Consider the following 21,191-nt stretch of genomic DNA (forward strand, 5'->3'; position numbering starts at 1 on the left):
TAAAGCACAAAATGATGATATGACCTGTGATTTAATGAACTTACTTTCTTAAAGGCGTAAAATAAGGCAGATAGGTGATCTGCTAATCTGCTATCAAAGAAAACGGCTAAAAAAATTCCAAAGAACCAGATTTTGCTATTCTTTCTCCCACAGAACAGCCTCACACATGTTTTAGTCCTGTTTGAATCAATGCTACTTCACATGCATGAAGCAATTCAGCTTAAATAGCAATGGCAAACTAACCCAAAGAATTTACAGCAGTTGATATCGAACAACATGAACAAGAATTCAGCTCTTGTAGATAAGTTGCTGAACATGTGCTTTCTCAGGGCCAGCATAACTCTGTGAAGAGTTTAGACAAGAAAGATTTGAATCAGCATTACTACATGCAGGAGAGACATTAAGGCTGTTGTCTTTTGGTATGTTTTGGTGAGATGTGTTTAATAACACAGGACACTGGAAACAAAAACTAAGAACAAATCATCCCTTTGTGTCTTGGCACAGTCTAAACTGTATTGTATCACTACAATTATTTTAACCTCACAAAGTCATTTTCCATTATTTCATTTTATTACCCAGTGCTTCATTGAAGTCTCTTTGTTCTTTAATGCAGTGAAAATTGGAAGCTTTATAGTAGCTGTCTTCAGGTCAAAAGTATGCTTCTTTAAACCTCTTTTATTCTTTAGTTTGTTTCTCCAAAACGAGCAGTTGAAAACAAGTGCCAAAGCATACAGAAAATTTACCTCAATGGTAAAAAAAACATCTGGCCAGAAGATGTGCCCAAAGGAAAAGTTCCTCATTCTATTCCCTTATTGTTCTTTGGAATAGGCTTGCAAGTTAAAGTGGAAACTCAATCCCAGTTGTTCATTAATGAATAATATCTTTATAGTTCTTACAGTATAAAAAAGCCAGGTTCTCTTATAAGGCAATACTGTATAAAAAGTACTGTTTTATTCACAGTGACTGAGGCACTGTCATCTTTCTAAGATGAAGAAAAAAGAAGCAGAGTCAGGATTTTTTTCATTGAAAAAAAGGTTGATGTTTACAAACATCGGAAAACATCGATTACAAACGTCCTCCTCGGAAAAACACTTATACTACAGAAAAATAACCCCCCAACATTTCTTTCTATTTTCTTCACATATCTTGCAGATTTGTAAAGGCTGCTGAGGAAAAGTTAAATTAAAAAAATACCCAGTTGGGAAAGGAAACCAAGGTCAGCAGGAAAACAACAACATATACATACACAAAGAGGCTGAAAGAAAAAGAGGAGCTATAGATGAGAAATAAATGCAACACAGAGAGACTTATTGAAAAAAAAAAGAAAAACTGAGACACCTAGCTATTTGAGATGACACAGAAAATACTTAACTAACGTTGTATAATGTTTTCGCCATTAAACCCAAAGATTGTAATACTGAAGGCACTGGATTCAACTTTAATACTTTAAAGGCACGTATTATGAGTCCACTATGAAAACACTTACTCTGATACAGTTTTTCTAGCTGTTCATTTTATGGTCTTATTCACATGGGTAGCAGTTTGTAGGATCAAACCCATTCTCCACAGTTACCTTGGAAGAAAACCTAAAATACAATAAAATTACAATTCACTTTATTCAATGTGAATTTTTAAAAGATAAATCAAATTATGTAAACATTGAAATGAATTCAATAAACTTGCATAAATATAGTGCTTTCAGATGATTCCAGCAAGTTTAGTCTTGCAACTAAATGAAATCTAAGGGGTTACTTTATAGAATAAGGTAGTTCAAGTGGTATTCATCAGCAGATGTAAGGACAGTAAAAACAGATGCATATTTCACTCAAGTCTGACTGTATTCCTTATGACTGTAGCCACACAGTTCTAGTGCTTGTTGGGTGAATAGTATCTTTCTAGCCAAGAGAGGTTGGCAGAATTACTGTGTAACTGATTATAAAATAGAAATGCTGAAACTGACCCTTCATAAAGAACTTCCAAATGTAGAATAAGAACCACCACCCCCCCCCAAAACCAAGCAGAGGATAAATACATTTTTTCTACACTCTTTTTTTTAAACAACTGGTTCTTCATATAACAACAGTAAATTTAGAAAATATCATGGAAATTGATTTTCAAACTAATGTTGCTTTCTTACAGGTATTCATTATACCAAGTCCTCTCTTACATAATAACATAGATTAAAATACAGAATCTGTGAGCAAGATTCCTCACACTTGATTTTACCACTTAAGAATAAAGCATATTGTCCCAGTAAGTTATCCAGTTTCCCTTTGTGGTCAGCAGAGATAGACAGGCACCCTCAGAAGACAATCCTACGTGCTCTCAGGCAAGATGCCTACAGCACTAGAACTGCACTGAACTGCAGGTTGCTGCTGAAACGAAACATCCTGTCTTCTCTCAGCTACACATTCCTACAGGCTCTCTTGTGCTGACAGGGTATGCATTTGATAAGCCAGATCAGGGAACAGATTCAAGTGAAAATTAACTCAAAGAACTCCAGATAACTCTCTTCCAGCAACATGAAACTCAATATAGCTCACCAAACACCTACAAAAAAAAACTGTACATAGAGAAAAATAGCCTGCATCTAGCTTAATTTAAAATCTGTAGCCTACAACAGGAGGCACTTCCAGAGTACCGTTCTAATTAACCTAGAGGTAACCTAGCCAACCATATAAAATTAGGCACCTGTCTTTTAGACAGCTAAACCTGGATAAGGTGAAACATACTTAAACATTGATAGTTTCCCTATAGTCTACAGAGTATGGTTATGAGATTTTTCCCCTGGTGCTTGTTGAGCAAGTTTTTTCTTACTTAGCATTCAGCTGCTCATGCAAAACTTCCTTCCAGTAAAGACGCAAACCACAAAGCAAGCCTCTAAAAATATGATTCTTCTGTCCTTGTCTTTATTCCATCAGTGCAGTCAGCTAGGTTCAACTTTAAAATTTCAGAAATTAAAATCAACATCTGCTTTACATGCAATTGAATTCCACCTTAGAAAGTTTTCCAGTAACAATTTAAGAAGTCTTATGTTACTTCTGCAGAATTGATAGTTATAGAATCTGGGAGCTTCAGAAAAAAGCAAGCAAGGATTACTGTATGGAATTTCTAAAACCCTGATGAGTTTTTCTATGATTTTTTTTGGTGAAACCTTATTGTTTGTATTTGTATTGTTATTAGACCATAAAGTTGAAAACCCTGAAGGCTGTTCCTGCAGAACTTATAGGACAATCTTTATAGACTAGAATATTTTTAGCAAATAACTCCTTACCTTTGGAACAAACGAAAACATTATACATCAGAAAACACTGAAAAAAAGCTGGTACATAATTTTTTTGCAATTCCTACACTACATCTTTCAAGATTTGGTATTCCAGGTAGTGTTAGACTATTAAAAAGTTAAACTCTTCCCCTTAAAAGAAATTGAAACATGCCATATTTCAGGTGAAAGCATAGACTTTGCTTTTTTAAGTCTGAAGATATAAAAAAAACATATAATAAAACTTCATTCTCATTCCAACTACTGAATAGAATTTTCAAGTTCAATTATTTTTGTGCCACTTATCATTTTTGTAAGACTTACCAAACATTTTATAAAGTTAAGAACACAGCATCAGACATCTCAAAATTTCTGTATATGGTCAGTCTGCATTGCTGCAAACCAAGTTGCACACATGAGACAGTTCCTTACATGAATGTATCTGATAAACTGGTATGTGGTTCATTGCTGTAAGAACAAGGCCCATTGTTCACATGGTTACATCTGCAGTCTGAGCTATTTTGGTATCTCTCCAGCAGGCATCTCCCATTTTGAATCCTGCTCCCACCAGCCCACCTAGCAACACAAACATCAGGTTACTTCTGTATCCTAGGCTCAGCTTATGGTGTGTAACCGTGGCTTGTGCCATAGTAACTCCGCATGCTACCAAATGGACTCACAATACTCTTCCCAGTCTCCTCACTCTTCAAAGAGAGGGAAAGCTAAAGAAAGACCCCAAACCATAAAACAACAGTCTATTTGAGGAAATCAGTATTATAGTGGCTGAGAAGACACAGAAAACAAGCCACACAAGGCCATATTAAAGCCAAGGACATATGGGTAGCTTTCAAGAGGATAAAGTACAAAAATTAGGCCTACAATCACACTAAAGGACCATGAGACCACAATGCATCAAGCCTGACTCTGGCAAAAAGCTCTTCAATTGTTTTATAGGCAGACTTCAGCATCCATTTCCTGCCCTCACTGCCCATTCTCCACCACAAGAAGTCTCCATCTGCCAGCAAACATAAAACTTACTGGTATTATCTGCTATTATTGAACCATGGAACACTCCATGGCACCTTTTTCGAGTTGGGCTTGGTAGGCGGCCTGTCCACCCGAGTCAAATTTGGTACGCATCATCTGGGGACCAGATCCCATGTCCCAACTATCCTGGCTCAACCACAGGGGAGCTGGGCAAGAGCAAAATTCAATGGTACAGAAGACAGAGCAAGCCCCATGTTGTCTGTGTGAAGAATTTTACTGTTGCCTTCCGAAGAAGGACTTTGCATACACAAAGTCACAGTATATAAGCCAATTAAATAATTTAAACATCCTTACCTTTACTTGTAAAGACGTGGAGTATATCCACTGAGGACAGGAGCGCCCTTTGTGAAAAGAGTCTCACTGTCCTCTTTAAGCAGCTGCTAGAGAGTCCAAGGTCAGCGAGGAAGCTCTCGTTGCCTTTATACCACTTCCCTCTAGCACCAATCGGGAATCCCAGGAACTCCACCTCTCCAGCACTGGTCATCTCCTTCACTTGTTCCTCCAGATGTTGGTACTTCCAGACTTTCTCCACCGCAGCATCACCTAGAGATGACAACCCACTTTCGTAGCAAACAGTTACATCCACTACTTTCGCCCGTAGCCCTTTCACCACAACCAAATCTGGCTTGAAGAGTTCATTGTTGTTACCCCTGAGGTTCGGTTTGATATATACCAACCACCCCAGTCTCTTAGCTTCTTCAGCCAAAATCCCACACAAGATGTTATGCCTGCAAATCCAGGCCTCCTGAACTGCCGGGCCTGAAACCTACTTTTACTCGTGGATCTCAGTATTGCTGTTTTAGACAGCTGTGCTTTTTCCAATTCAGTTAGCTCCAATTCACATGCTCCAAACAATATAGTCCATGAAACAGGTAGCATGCCTACACTGCAACACTCAGCTGCAGCCTCAGCTCTCCCTCTTCTCCTCGTTTCTCCTGCTGAGATGTGTCCAACATTCTGTGCTTAAAATGACAATCCCACCTCAGTCAAATTTTTTGCTTTTACTTCTGCTCCAAGATGATGTCCATTGCCCTCACCACAGACAAGCTACAAGCTCATCTGCTAACTACACTTGATTTTAAAAGAAATACTTGTATGCATAGGAAATGTTTATATTAGCAAGTAATGCAGCAATAGGAGCAGATTTGTATTTGCAAACCTGGAAAAGGAAAAACAAACAAAAAGCACTACTTATTTTTCCTATTCTACAGGGGCAGGAGAATGGAGATCCAGACCAACAGGGATACTAGCACTAAGGTCATCAGACAAAACCAAGAAGCGTTAGTGTTCATGAGAGCCTCTGAGAAATGAAGATGTCACCAAAAAGACGAACAAACAAAAAAAGGAAGGCATTTCTCAGAAGTAAAAAGACAAAGGAACCAGTGGGAGGACCTTGCAATTACCAGGGAAATGGTGACATGAGTATTCCAGTGACTCAAGAAAGAAATAGGGAAATGCTGGACTTAACAGGGAAGCATTCTTGGAAAGCAAAACTGAGGCTATCTAACAGAGAAAGATACATCAAATACATCTCTCTCTTCCATTGCATCACTGAAAGGCCATATGGAAAAGAAGTAATGAAGGTTTCTTCAGCCTGTTATCCTGAAATAAAGATCATAAAAATTATCAATACTACGGACCCCTACTGTATAGACCAACAAGTACAGATCTGTAAAGATCTGCATGGAGTCATTAGTTAGGTGAAAAGTCCATGTTGGACCCTGTTCTGCAATCAAATTGCTAGGAGGACAAAAGTCTGCCTTTATAAAGCTGGTTGCTTTAGTCATCAGTGGAAATCAACTACACACAAGTTTCTGAAATGTAGATTTCAGCAGTAAATTCATGGAAAACCTTTATTCAATTTTTATAAAGATTTGAGTTGACTTTTAGCAAAAATAAAATATCCAATCATCATAACAAAGGCTCAGGAGCAAGCTGAAGAATGATTAAATAGCAAGGGTATGTGTATATACTCTCACTGAGACTATACCTTCTACTAAGGTCTGAGCTCCCTTCCTAAAAACTAGCAGCAGTTTAATGTCTTTCAGTGTGCTTTTTAAAAACAGTTCATTGAGGCTTAAAGCTGGCAAAAACTTACAAAGGTTAGTAGCCCTCCAATCCTGAGGAAAAAAACCTTTGCATTAATGTGCTGAGTCTATTACGCCTACTGGAAATAGAGCTGTTCAGTCATTCATTTCCCTAAACTGTTCATCTGCTGTCCATCTAAATCTCTTGTGCAACATTTGAGGCTTCCAGTTACTGTAACAGCAATTTTACTTTCAGAAGGCTTTCCCTTCCTCTTAAAGACTGAAATTTGTTTTGCAATTCAGTTCATTTTATTTATAAATATTTAATTTTCATTTGCCTCCTTAAAATTTGTTCTAAGTGGATAGTAACATGAATTTATTATGAAGTGTATTTATCTTTCTGTACCTCATTAATGCTCAAGAGTTCTGTTGCCTCTATTAAGCATACTGCTAAACAAACTTCTGGAGGCCAAATTCAAGCATATGGAAGAAAGGAAGCATACATTTAGGATGCAGTTTTTCTTTTATACCCCTCTGATAACATCCTCAAAGTACACTGGAGTTCCAGAAATAGCACTAGGGCCAGAGACCCAAAGACAGGATATATGGTCTGGAGTGTTTTTAACTCGCCAATTCCCTATAAGAATTATCTCAACAGTTTTTCCACAAGTAACCTCAAGTGGCAGTTCCAAGAGTTATAAACACATGTTCAACATGAGAAAAAGGATTAAGAAATGTTAAAATAAAATGAACAAGAAAATCTGAGTTAAGACTTGTAGTAGTTTTTAGCTAGTATCATTTTATATTAGGCTTGCTCACTGTTCAGATCACAGCTGTAAAAGAGACAATCAAACAAATGAGACAGTTCGCATCAAATTTGGGGCTGCTTGAAAAAGGGGTCTGTGACTTACAAATTAATGAGGCTGTAGGAATATATTGGAAAAAGTACAAACTGATACTGAGAAAGTAAAAATAATGAGAAGTAAAGAATGAAATGAAGACTACCCAACAAGTTTTAAGACAAAAAAAATTCAAATGCCTAACATATAGCTTGTCAGCAAAGAAGTAACACAGAAATAACAGAATCTTTAGCTCATCTATGCATCTCATCATGACAATGGCTGATCATATTTTCAACGTACCTTCAACTAAACTAACCACACTTAAATATTCTAATAGCATTAATATACTGAAAACATTGGCCAGGAACAGCATAGAATGATTTAAATCTGTTGTGACTTAGATGAAGCAATACAAATTCATACTAAAAGAAGGTCACAGATAATGGAAGTTTGTTTGTCATTTTAAAGCATTCATGATGCAACTGTCTTAGCTGCTATCAGACACTCTGTGATCTCTTCCCTGTTAGGGGCAAATTAGACAGAAGTTAGTAACTGAGCAATTCCAAGCATATCTGTATGTTTTCTTTTGCTCAAGATCAGCATCACAACTACTTTACTTTGTATCATTAAGTTCACAAAGGGAATCAAATTCTGTCATTATTACTAAATCATTTGGGAGCTGGAGAGCAACAGAATTTAGAAACAGTTAATTTAGTTTCAGATGATGATATCAGAAATCACTGCAATGCTAAACACCTTGAGTGCATAATTGAGTACATTGGTCTGAATGAAAACCATACATTATACTTATTATTGTCAGCTTAATGCAACACAGAAAAGAAGATGAAATAAACTGAAAAGATTTAACAAAAGTATTAAAAGAATAATTGCTTCTTCCTCTGTCTTTGCACAGATAAGAGAGATAGACAATGTGGGCTAGAGCGACTGAAAATGTATTCCACTCTTAAATCAATAGGACAGATATAGTCAAAACTACCTCTGCTGACACTCTTGAAATGTCATAATGATCCCTTTTCTTTAAAATGGACTGATATTAGTATCTATGTGCACTTTAGATACAACTAGAATTTTGAAAAGTTCATGTTGGTCTACTATAATAAAACCTGCAGTTCTTCATGTCACTAAAATATCTACTAATCTGCCACACTAATATTTCAGACATATAATCAGGTTTCTGCTTACCACTATAGCTAACATTAGACTGGGTTTTGTAGTTTATAAAAGATTAGGTAGTACTCTAACACACTCTCCTTCTATTCCCAGACAAAACAGAATGCTTAGAACTGCCAGTAAGGTACTACAGTAACAACAGACGCACTTTCTCAAAATATGGTTCACTACATATGCCTCTGGCTTTTGAGTTTCCTGAAAAGGAACTGCCCCAAAAATTGATGCCTACAACATCAGTTTTCATATAAACAATTTCTAGACACTAGACATTTATGAAAGTTACATATTTTATTACAGAACTTTCTGGGTTGGAGGGGTGTTAGCTAACTGGGTGAGCTTTGCTAAACACATTATTCAGCTAGCAAAGCTTTGTGACAGTGAAAGCAAACTACCACAACCAGATTAGTCTTCTTGACTATTTCTGGGTTCTACTAAAAAATGCGGTTTTCAGAGAAGTGTTAACCTTAACACCCAGCACGATTTTTAAGACTGAGGCCATGTCTATATGCTTAATACAATATAACTAAAATCATATCATATTATAGTTTGAAAATATAATTCAGTATCATCACCGTTTCTTCTGAATCAGTAGTAAAAGGGAAACAATGTATATTTTATCTTGATAGTCCTCATTATTATTTAAAAATAAAACAAAGTCCCATAATCTGCACATTTCCCAAACTTTGGAAGAGTTCAGATCACTGATAAAAGTGTGACTGGTAGGGATCATTTCTGCTATTTAAATCTATAAATTTGTATAAAATATTAGATGAACCATTAATCTCTCAAAGGATGACTACCCAGTAAAATATTCAGCAAAAACTAGGATAAGAATTCAGATAAATAGATGGATCCGTTTCTGTAGCAAAGAAACAGTGAACAGAAAGAACAATGTTCTTTCTACTATCACTGTCATATGTTAGTCAAGTTGGTTGATATGATATCAGAAAGCACTCCAACAAGGAAGTGATGAAAGCTAAAAATAACTTACAGAAGCCATTGGTAAGATAACTAGCCTTCAACAGATGTACGGAAATAGTATCTTTTAGGAAGCAGTTTTAGGCATCTTAAAGGGATGGAATCTAGAAAAAAGGAATTGAGAGATTCTTGCAAGACTAGCTGGCAATATATATGGAAATAGGAAGCCATGAAAACAGGAAAGAGACAGAAAGAGGAAGGTTTGAGAGATGCATACAATACAAAAAGGTCAAAGCAGTGATAGTAGCACAAGAGATTACATAGGTCTTTAATGATGTCTTACATCTTCAGCCTTGGCATGCATTATTAGATCTATACAAGTAAACAGGTAGGATTGAGATCCTTAACTTGGTGCTTAAGTTCCAAAAATAGATACTCAACATCATCACTAACTACAAACACTGAATATCAGGACTTAGCTCTTATTGTTCAAGATAGCTGACATTTCTAGAATCATCTTAATCAGTTTCACTTCTGTTGATGTCTATGGATAGTTCCACATTCCTCTGCTTCCCTCACACTATCACACTGTGATACCCTCATCAAGGACATCCTCAGAAAACCAGGCTGAAGACAGACAGCAAGACTAATGACAAGCATTCCCTGGAGCCAGGGCTAAAACACATGTCTCTACTCCCAGATGTGTGAGTTAATCCATAAACTGATCTTCTCCTGCACTCTCAATTAATATTTAATTATTCCATGCAAAGCAAAACACCTTCAAAAGGAAACACTGCTATTATCCCACCTCAGAGTATTTTATAGCCAGGATACTTTCCTGGAAGATAAGAGATGCTGATTAGAACTCCCTCAGGCAGAGGAAGGAACTGAACACAAGTCTCTCCTGCCTTTTAACTGCTGAGCTAGTGCATAGCATGTGTTGGGAGTGGCAGGCAAGAAGCAGAAGAACAGTAAGAGTATTTGAACAATAAAGACTATATGGCTAATTTGGGGAAAGGGATCCTGAATTGAAGGAGACTATGGTATTCTGGTCCCAGACAGCGATATTTCTTAAGGCACCCTCCTGTCTTAAGTAGTTTTCAACATGTATTCCAAGCAGCTCTCCAGTCAGCTTGTTAGGATTTGCCATATAACTCACCCTTTTATATGGGCTAAGCAACTAACCTGAATGATGTTAATTCACCAACACCTACCACCTAGCAACTAAGCAAAGTTTAAAGCTGCAGCACCCATGCTTTTCTTTGAGAATATGGTGCCAGTTAAGAGTTAGAGAAGGGATCCAGGAGCAAGGTGTCTTTGCCAGAGTGGGGAAATACACTGATGACTTTGGTGGGAGCATGAATCTGGGTAGACACTAGGCAATAGAGTTTAAAACTCAGCAGCCCAGATTGACAGCACTTACTGTAATCCAAAAGAAAGTCACAAGAAAACAGCGAGAAGAAAGCCTTCTGGATACACAAAGAGTGAAGCATCAGAGGAAAGGAAGTGCACCTACAAAACAAGTCTTTTCCAATTCTACTTGTGGTTTTCTCATCCATCATTTCCATTCTTATCATCAAACCTTCCACAATTTTTATGCCACACCAGCTGTCTTCTTGAAAGCTACCATCTTTCCACAGCCTTACGGATAATGCCCCTTCTCTCATCACACTAATAAAGTTAACATGATTAACCATTAATCATTAAAATAAAATATTCTATGTGAATCTCTCTCCCTGAACATATAAGAAATTGTTTTAGATTATTTGTAACTCAGACTGTAACTTCCCTAATTAGGGATACTGGATTAGATTCTCAGTTGTGATATGAACTAGCACACTTCCAAGTATCCGATTTATATCATATGGGTATCTCGCTTATCCAATTAATATGTATCAGAACATTACGCAGGAATGCTCTCCACATGGCATCCATGAACTGAGCAATACATCACACACATTCCTTCCAGACCTGAGATGTCAGAGACAGGGTCCCACAACACTGCTATATTTGTCCCTGTTCAGTTAGGTGTGGTTGAAGCTTTACTGCAATAAGCATATTGAAGATATACATACAGGAAGAAATTACAAATGAGATGGCATAAACCTTTGAGATTTCCATAGGCTATTACCATCCAACAGGAAACACTGCTCCTTTGCATTGTTTTCCTTCTTTTTTCTTGTCAGCATGTCTCAAAGGATCTCCCACAGCACAGAAATACTTAGTACAAAACTTAATGCATCCTGAGCTATTATTTTTCTAAGAACTGTCTGACTATTTGTGGGATTAGACAATGTATGTCATGCACCTGAAAGTTAGTTTACCTAAGAAAGGATGGGAAGCATAGGGAAACTTCAGTTCCCATACTATAACAAATAGTCCTAATGGGTACTCCTTCACATGACACGGTGGCAGCTTCAGTCTTCTTCCTTTCTTCCTCCCCAGATCAGATGAGGGCTGCAGCCACTCCACATCCTAAATCCATCCTCAAGTTCTTAAATATTTCTTCCAGCTGAAGCGAAATAATAAAAAAAAACCCACACACAACAAAAAACACTAGTGCAGCACTGAAGAGACAGCACTTAATTTTTTCCTGCTACATAACTAGGAAAGAATCACCTAAAGTTCCTTGAGCCTGCACAAACCTCAGCAACCAACATTTCTAAAATTAATATCAGGCTTAGCAGCACTGCACAAGATATCACAAGCCTGTGTGATCACAGGTAATTACTCATACTGAGTGTGATTTGAGATTTCATCACAATACCAAAACTGTTACAGCTACACACAGTAGCTGTAGTAACTGAGTATTTAGTCAAGAATACCTAGATTATCTAAACGTTTCATCTGAAACGTGCACACATGTAAAATCCAGTTACAATTTAGCAATATACATACTGAAATTATATAGAAAATAGCAGTGACAATGCCAAGGTACATAAACCAAGGTTTATCTTGTGAAAAGTTAGAATCCTGTTGACATGTGGAAGTTCAGGCTGTTGCAATCAAAAGGCGTGTTTGCAAGTCTAATATTTATAATTACACAAACATTCCCCCACCCTTATGTCAAACAGACTGAATGCCTTTCCGACACTGAGAGGCTTTCCAGCTGGTGAAGAAAACAGCATCAGGAATTCAATTTGTACAATATTTCAAATTATTATCTATCTACATTTCTAAAGAGAATGGAGTTCATTTTTTGTTCCAATCTGCTATTCTGCTGCAGTCAGATACTATAATGATGGATATGACATATACATACCAGACACATATATGAGGTCTCACTTATAAACAGCTCAAAAAATCTTACTAAATTAATAAATACCTTGAATAAATGATTAACCAATTATTATAGAATGCAGTGGTTCACAGTTTACTTATGGCTTTTTAAAGTAAATTAATCGGTAACACATACATTCTCCATCTGCGGCATGCCTACAGTGTCAATCAACCAGGCATTAGTCCTTTGCAAACAGCTTATCAGTGAAACAGTATTAAGTTCAAGCTAAATACATTAAATCAACTATAAATGGGTCTGTCTTCTCCAGACAAAGATATTTCCACTTTGAAAGGCAACACAGTCACCTGAGATTGCAATGGACTGAAAAATTAAAATTCTGGCACTAACTCTTCATGTGACTTTGGAAAAGCTGCTTCTGGTTCCTTCACCTACCTTTGTCTCTTTCATGTTTAGACAACAGCAATTCTGGAGAAGTATTCAGCCCTGGCATCATCCCACATAAACACAATATCTAACCAAAGTGCCTGAACTAAGAGATCAGTTGTATAGGCTTCTTGTATAATCAGCAGAGAACATGACACAAATCTTGCTCTACTGATCCATATAACAGCTTTTCTGTATTCTTTTGATCATGTAGAATATGGGTCAAAAAATGGAATCAAAGTAATTGGTTATACCAATCTGTTCCAAAAAATTGCTCCAAAATAAGGAAGTTAGATCCATTATTCACTCCTGATATATTCTGTTTATTTTTCCAATAAACAGAAAACAGTAATGCGTCATTTCTGAGCGCAGATTCAAAACTGGGAGGGGAGAAGGCTAGAACACAGAGGGATACAAGTAGACTTGACTTACAGATCAGCTGACTGATCAGATACAATGTTTAAAAAAGAGAACAAAGTCCCATATGCCACAGAGAAAATTGAGTGATATGAACGCCAAACACAAACTAGCCATGAAAGTATCTTCATGGATGTTGGACACTAACCATAAGCATAGGTTTCTTAAAGGGGTACTGCTTTTTTTTCCAGAGCAAACTATATAGAAGTTCAAAATTAAAATATCAGTGTAGTACTGATTATATTTGATTTCTGAGTAAGTCAGATGAATTACAATAAAATGCTAAATACTGGTTGTTGTTATATTACTATTCAGTTAAGTGGCTTATCAATGGCTGGGCTGAAAATTTCATGTGCCAGCTGCAAGCTCCACAGAGGCCCATGGTGAAGTGCAGAACCGTGCTTAGTTTTCTTTGTGGGGCTCGCTATCAAAATTCCCGGTGGACCAAATCACTCTTTCCAGAAATCAGGTAAAAAAGCTAATATCCATGAGGAGCTGTACAGGGCTGCAGCATTGCTTTGAACAGCAACAAATTCTGACTGATAGGGTTTCATCTAAAAATGGCAGCAGAATAGCTGCAGATCCACATCATTCCTTCTGATGTCCTTTCAAGGATTCAGTGGTCTCTACATTCCTTAGTGCTCCCACAACAGAAAGGCTTCTGCTGCACTTCAGGACTGACAGCCACAAAAGCTTAGGGACAGAACTGTTCTGTGATGGCTGCTTTAAAATAAAGCATCAGGTCAGAGCAGAACTCACAGAGAGTATCCCCACAGCCACCACACACCATCAGTACATTAGAGAGCAGATGCAGGTGTGCACTATGGCAAAAATCCACAAACATACATACTGCTCAGCAACAACTGCTGTAGCAGGGGCTACATTGGCTGAACTAAGGGTGGTATAGATGCTCAACGGTCCTCCATTACTAGGACCCCTCTCAACTCTGCACCAGGAGATAAGTGGTGTGTGCCTCACCACCACAGTTAAGATACCCCTGCCCTAGAGTAAAGGGCCCAAAACAGAAGCCATCATATCAGTCCAGATTGCAAAGTGTTTTTAAGCATCTATAAACAAGATGAATACTCTTTGACCAGAGTGATGCTATGTATTCAGTATAAAAATTTTGAAGCTGTATCTACTTTACTAGCTGCCAAATGAAAGTCAAGTAGCTCTTATGCACCAGGCTGATAATAGAACTGTTCTTTGCATAAGCAGCAAACTGCATTAATTCTTACAGGGCAAAGGAAGTGTTTGGTAGCAGAACAGAAACAGGACTACTGTTGAATTTGACTTTTTCCAGTTCCAGCCTAAAAACACGCTGTAGCCTATCAACATCTCTGCATCTGTTAATCTGCAGAGGTCAACCTGTTGAAGTTAATTTTTATTGCCCTGTCTCCAAATAAAAGGAAACGGGAATCATCAAGTCACCTTTCCTGATCATTTCTTCAACACACCTAGCTTCCTAGAGGATAAACTACCCTCTACTGGAATAACAGAGAATTTACAGACAAGAAAACATTTCCTTTACAACAACTTCATACACACCTTCCATAAAAGCATTCAATTGTAAGTATAGTTTGCCTTTTGCTGCAGGCTTTCTAAAGCTGGGGTTCATTCCAACGATTTTTAGCCAGTGTTCTCTCAGTGAAAGATAACTGACTCACCTAATACATGAATCATTCCCACAAAATTAGCCATTCTTAAATGAGCATACATAGACTTTTTTCTAAGAACCAAGCAGGCCTGCTGATTTACAGATAGTATCTAGTAGCTTGTTGGTTTGCATTATTCTGGTCCTGGAATCTGTCAGAAATCAAAGCTAAGTGTGCTATAATTCACATCATGCAAGATTTGGTTACATAGAACAGTTGCATACTGTACAAAAACTTCCTGAATAATGGCAAGCATTTATAAAAAGGAAAAAAAAAATCCCCAAAGAGCCCAGCCTCAGCAGTTATTAGGAGAATTCTTCCACCAGGCAATGAAAAAGCCACTGCTGGCACCACTAATAGTTAATTCATCTTGACAGCTAGAAAAGCTTTCACAGCCCAGCCCTGTAGTGGGCAGGACAATACAAGAAAAAACTTCTATTAAACTTTCAGCTGATTGTAACACACATCAAGCCTCAAATCACATGCCCAAGTCAGCCTTTGTGCTGTATAGGTAGCATACAGACTCAGCACATGCTATAAAGGATTCTGCCCTCTTTCCAAATATGGTCCAGACACCTTCACAAAAGAAAACAGACTTCACCTTAGAGTTATTGACAACATCCTTGGAGAATTCTTCACTAGTATGGAAACAGAAAACACAACTTGTACAGAGGTAGTAGCTTTTCCAGAGGAATGTAGGTTTATTTTACAAGGAGATGTTGAATAAAACTAAGCCAAGTATGACAACAAAGAAAGGAATGTTACCAATCGTATCATGAGTTGAGCGACTTCCATGAATGTTAATCTGGTTGCAAAAATCCCAGATCCACTGATTTCATCACAGGTGCATTTGGTACACAGCTTTTAACACTTGATAAAAGTTTCAGCTTTCAAATGGAAATGAACAGATTCAGTTCCTTCTTCCAACTACAGAATCTGACTGTTTAATACACTCCTGAGTCCAATTATCACACCTCAAGGCAAAAAAAAAGCAACCAAACACAGGAAAGTCTGACACTTTATTGAAATTTCTGGCACACAGGTATCATCATAGAATTATAGAGAGTATCCCTAGAAAGAGTTTTGAGATCTCTCACCAAAAATCTGCAGAACACCTAGTCATCAGTAGGACCTGCCAGATATCTACTTCCTGTGCAATGTTGGATTGATTCTGCTTCCACCACAGACATGAATTACCATACCACTTCACAATAAAATTAAACCCCTCCACACTCAACTGCAAAAAGCTAAATCAATATCAAAATTTCCAACTATTAATATTTACAAAGTACATTCTAACGTTCCCTGTAAAACCAATCCAGCATATATTTTTAGAAGATATTCATCTACTTCAATGAAGCTGTGATTGCTTGTGCCCCAAAGGAATTTATTTCATAACAATTTTGTCCCCATAGGGACTTACTTGTCTATTTGTAATTTATCAGGTAAGATGTGAAATAGCTGGAATTATTTTAACAGCTCTGATGTTAAGAAAGTATGTCAAAAGCTAATTACTAGCACTCTTTTACGCACTCCCCTTTTATGCTGTTGCTGTCTGAAAGCCAAGTAAGAACTGCCAATCTTAAAAAAATCAGAAGTTATAAAATACAGCTATAAGCAACAATTGAGAAAGAAGCTAATTTCATCTATATAGCTCCAAAGAAATGGCTTGAAAAAATCATTTAAAAGTATTTTAACTGTTAATGCGGACATTATAACTGCTAAAATAGAACTATGTACTGCTACAGTGACAAATATCAAATAAAAAGTCATTCAGTGTACTATAAAGACTAATAGTATCATTTGAACAGAAAAAAAAATCCTGAAGCAACTTCAGTAGCATGATTGACATACACTGTGACTGTGCAGTAAAATGACAGAGCTGGGTTTTTTGGCACTACAGTGTCCTACTAGAGCACATAGGTGCCCTGCATGCCAGAGCACCATCAGATGCACTTGCAGCTCTCTTTGAGGGAGCCATGCAGTGAGAGCACAGCAGCAGGGGCTGCTCTCTCAGCACAGCCGGGAGATACCCATCCCTTGCCAGGGAATTCCCCCACTCAGGGAAATCCCCCATTCATCAAGCTGTTTCATCAGGTATGAAAGAAATGTACCAGAAATACTAGTAATAATACTAGTCATATTAATAATAACCAGAACTCTTGAAGTAAGTTTAGTATGATTACTGTATGTGATGGCTTTGCATGAAAATCAGTAGCAGAAAAATATTATAAGGTTTAAAATATAAAAAGTTTTATTTACCTACAATGCTGTTTGCATTACAGAATTTCCCACATCCCTTTAAACATGTTTTCAAGTTACTCCTTGTGTATTTTTTCCTTCCTTTTGATTAACTGAAGAAAGACTATTATGTAACACTTGGTTCAGTCTACTCCCATTGTCTATTAATAATGATTTTATTCTGGCATACAAAACATAGATATAGTTTAGTAAAATTCATGTTAATGTTTCTTTTTTCCTGAAAAACTTTATTTGCCAAGGGCATGATAACTGAACTAAAATTGCTTACAAAAGAAATAAAGTTTTCCCATAACCAAATTTCCCACCTTTGGAGGAAGGTTCACAAACTGTTGAGTAATTCAAAAATATTACTGAACCTCAAGTGTTTAATGGGAGTTTAGCATGCAAAACATCTTTCAGACCTTCAACATGTTAAGAGCTCAGGCCACAGTTTTCAAAATTGGCTGTGTCCACCGATAGGTTTCTACAGCCTGATTTACAAAGATGCCGAAAACATAGTGCTCTGGAAACGGAGCTCATAGGAACACCTCCAGAAAAGAAGCTGTCAATTTAGATGCCTACATGGGCATTTTGATGTCAAAATTACAAATGGTTATACACCATAGGCATAGTTATTTGTTTATATTCCAGCAGCCTCTATACAATGCATGCAAGGTCTCAGAACCATAAGTTGGCTAAAGGAGCTTTAAAAGGGTTATCATGTGGCAGCTGAGACATTCTGAATAATTATGAGCCTCTTACCACACCACAGGAAAAAAAGTGAAGTATGTTATTTTAAATCTCTTTCACTGAGCCAGAACCACAATTAGTTATACAACTCAACTAACCAAGCCATAGTAGTTCACTCATGTATGCGAGTATAAATCTTCTAACAATTTAACAGCATTAGAATCAGAAAGAGAGTTTACTCTGATGCAAGTAAAAGATTATCTTAACCATTTTCATTAAATCTGGTAATTCTGCTTGAGCCATAGGATATCACAATATATATTTGGCTTGATTTAAAGACCACAAATGATAAAGAAATCAAAAACAATTCTAAATAAACTGTTCTACTGGTTAATAAGCCTCATGTTTAAAAAATCTTATTTATTATGTGGTAGTCAAGTATTTTTGTGTCCAGTTAACCACCTAAGCACATTTAAATTACTAACACTATATTTTTTTCATGTAGTATTTTTAATGAGCTATTTTTCCCATAAATTACTTTTTTTAACTTCAAAGCTTTTCCTTTTTCTTCATGATATTTTGACTTGTCACCCAAGTGGTTTTCACACAGACAGTTCTTTTGCGGTTATTCAGTGCTACAGTGTGTGACACTACTACTATGACAACATGACTACTCATGTTGCAAGTGGAATTTCTTCAGTTTTTCAGTTCCACTTTAAGTCTCTTCTTTCCTCTAAAGATTAAGTCTTTTGTGAAGTTACGATTTTCATCTTGACTAGGAGTTCTAGGTATCAGAACCATTAGTTCAAAGGGAAACGCCTAAAACTTAGTAAATTTTTGTGAAAACTCTAAAAAATGTACACAAGGGATAGATACAGAAAGATCACATGTAACCTGTTCCACAGTTCTGTGACTGACTTCTATTGTGTTCTGTAATTAAAGAACTAACACTGTTTTGAGAAACTGATTTTAATATCCTTGCATTCAAAGCCATACTTCTGTTGTTTCTTCACTGATTTATCTTGCTTACTTGCATTTTCAGTTACTTCTTTAGATATATTCATTATAAGACAGACCTTGCAGAACAAAAAATAGCATTCATTCCTTCCCACATAAACACACATGTATACGTACCCACAGGAGGACTTGAGCAGCCTTTACTTCTACAGATCGAGACTTCTCAAGACAAACACCCCGTTGAGAGATTGTCAAAATAGCATGAGACTGGATCTGTGGATAAGCAAAAAGTGAAAAAAGCAGCAGTGCAGAAACACAAATCATTTCCTCTGCCCTTAGTCATTACCAACCTTTGCATTGCTTAGAGGGAAACAAGGTAATTACTTTCCTATACTAGTAATGACTGCTGCACCTGTTTTACCTTAATCCCACATTACTGCCTCTCTCTAATACCAGAGCACCAAAGCCACAGTATATAAAACAAAGATCATTGAGAAAACACGTATAATTACAGAGCCTGAATTTAGTGCTGCGTACCCGGGACAACTTTCCTGGAACACCTGGGCCTATGCTAACAAGGAAACACAGAAAAGTATTTAAAAGATAAGAAAAAATAATCCGTGTACTGCGCTTTCTTTTGAAAGTATTTTGAACTGCTTATAATTTGCCTCTGACAATTAGGCAACCTAATTGGGCAACCTCTACTCCTACATGTAACTATATGTTCTCCTATGCTTATGACAGAATTTTTCAAAGTTGTAAAAGCTAAAGAGCTGTCATACTAGCAAAATATAAAAAATTAATTTTATTTTCTCTGAGCAGACCACTACTGCTATAACTTCTTTATTCCTATGCAATGTATTATTTCAAATCCAACTATTTATTTCTAAAATTGAATTTCTTTTTCAAAGTAGTAAGATGACAACACTAAAAAGTTAAATGATCAAATTATAAAAATTTTTTCCAATGTGTTCACACAGCATTAAAAATGGAATAATTCATTCTCTTTCATGTATTTTGCTCTGTCAATATGTCACAATGTTACCCAGAAACAAAGTGAAATATTTAAAGAACACTAATAAGCCCATGGACATCATTGCCAGGTCACCTTTTCTTTTTTTTGGGGGGGGAGGGAATGATAGTAAGATTTGAAAAATATCAGACTTTTATATGAATTTGACAATTTGTTGCTATGACAGAGAAAAGGTTTTTATAAGGGCACAAATTCCATGCTTCAGGGTCCATGTTGTCTATCCTTCTTTGTAGCAACTCATGTCACCTAATGTAAGAGAAAGGACATGAGATCAGCGAGACCGAGGTGTCTGATCCAGTGTAACAGCCCCAAGATTTTTTGTTTCTGATCTGACAATAATAGCACTAATCATTAGTATTTTTCTTTTCTAACAGAAATACCAATGCAAGTATCTGTTGTGGTGGTAGGTTTTTGTTTTATTCTGTTTTGCTTCTTGTGGACATTTCTGCACTAGGGACTCTACATTCATGGCTACTTGCATGAAAGCCACCACACAGGCATCAGATAAAAATAATTTTTGTCCCTCCATCAGTCCAGCTGAAAACTGAATTATAACCCTTAAGCTTTACCAGCAAGTATTATCCTATTACCAATTTCCTACGTGATCTTTTCACGGTCAAGAGAAAACAAGTTCTCGAAACAAATATACAAACACTTCCCTCACGCATACACGCTCTTCCTGAGTTCGGCAGCAGAAGTTAACAGAGCACTCAAGCCAGATATAAGCAATACACAGATGCCATGCTCTGAGGAAGGCAGCTCTGCAGCAGCAATGGACACCAAATATGCCTCTGATGCAAGAGCGTTTGCTGTCGGTCTTTCTGTTTTGCGGTACCGCCTCCCTTTACTTGCACTTATCTTTTTGACAAATTGCCCAGCTGGGTTGCTCCTGGTGAATAAGCAACGGGTGAAACGGATTTTACGGTTCAGACCCTTCCTCCCGCGGGGAGCGGGGTGTCACCCGCTCCCTCCTTGTGCGACGCCGCGGCCTCGCACCTTCCCCCGCGCGGCGGCGCAGGGCCCTGCCGAGAAACGCGCCGGGCGGCCGCGCTCCCCCCTCGTGCCCAGCGGGCTGCCGGCCCCCGAGCAGAGAGACCTCCGCAGAGGGCCTGCCCGCACCGACGCCCTTTCGGGGAGGCGGCGAGCGGCGCCCTCGCTCCCATCAGCTACGGCCGCGGGCTGAGCGCCCCTGCGCCGCGCCCCCTCACACCGGCCGCGGGGCGCGCGGCGCGTAACGGCCGGCAACG

At 37.7% G+C, this 21,191-nt stretch overlaps 1 long non-coding RNA gene across 1 annotated transcript in view; it reads right to left on the bottom strand.

Annotated features, from left to right (window-relative positions):
* Positions 1-1,492: 1,492 nt before the first annotated feature.
* The window catches only part of LOC112962185, a 20,720-nt gene continuing 1,021 nt past the window's right edge, over positions 1,493-21,191 (bottom strand). Inside the window, exons 2-4 of the long non-coding RNA XR_003252225.1 lie at positions 19,089-19,184; positions 4,604-4,852; positions 1,493-1,586 (exon numbers count right to left, since the gene is read on the bottom strand). This is a non-coding gene — a long non-coding RNA (uncharacterized LOC112962185). The remainder of the gene's footprint in view (positions 1,587-4,603; positions 4,853-19,088; positions 19,185-21,191) is intronic.

This window comes from Apteryx rowi, unplaced genomic scaffold, assembly GCF_003343035.1.
Source record: "Apteryx rowi isolate R43461 unplaced genomic scaffold, aptRow1 scaffold_143, whole genome shotgun sequence".
In the NCBI taxonomy this organism is placed as follows: domain Eukaryota; kingdom Metazoa; phylum Chordata; class Aves; order Apterygiformes; family Apterygidae; genus Apteryx; species Apteryx rowi.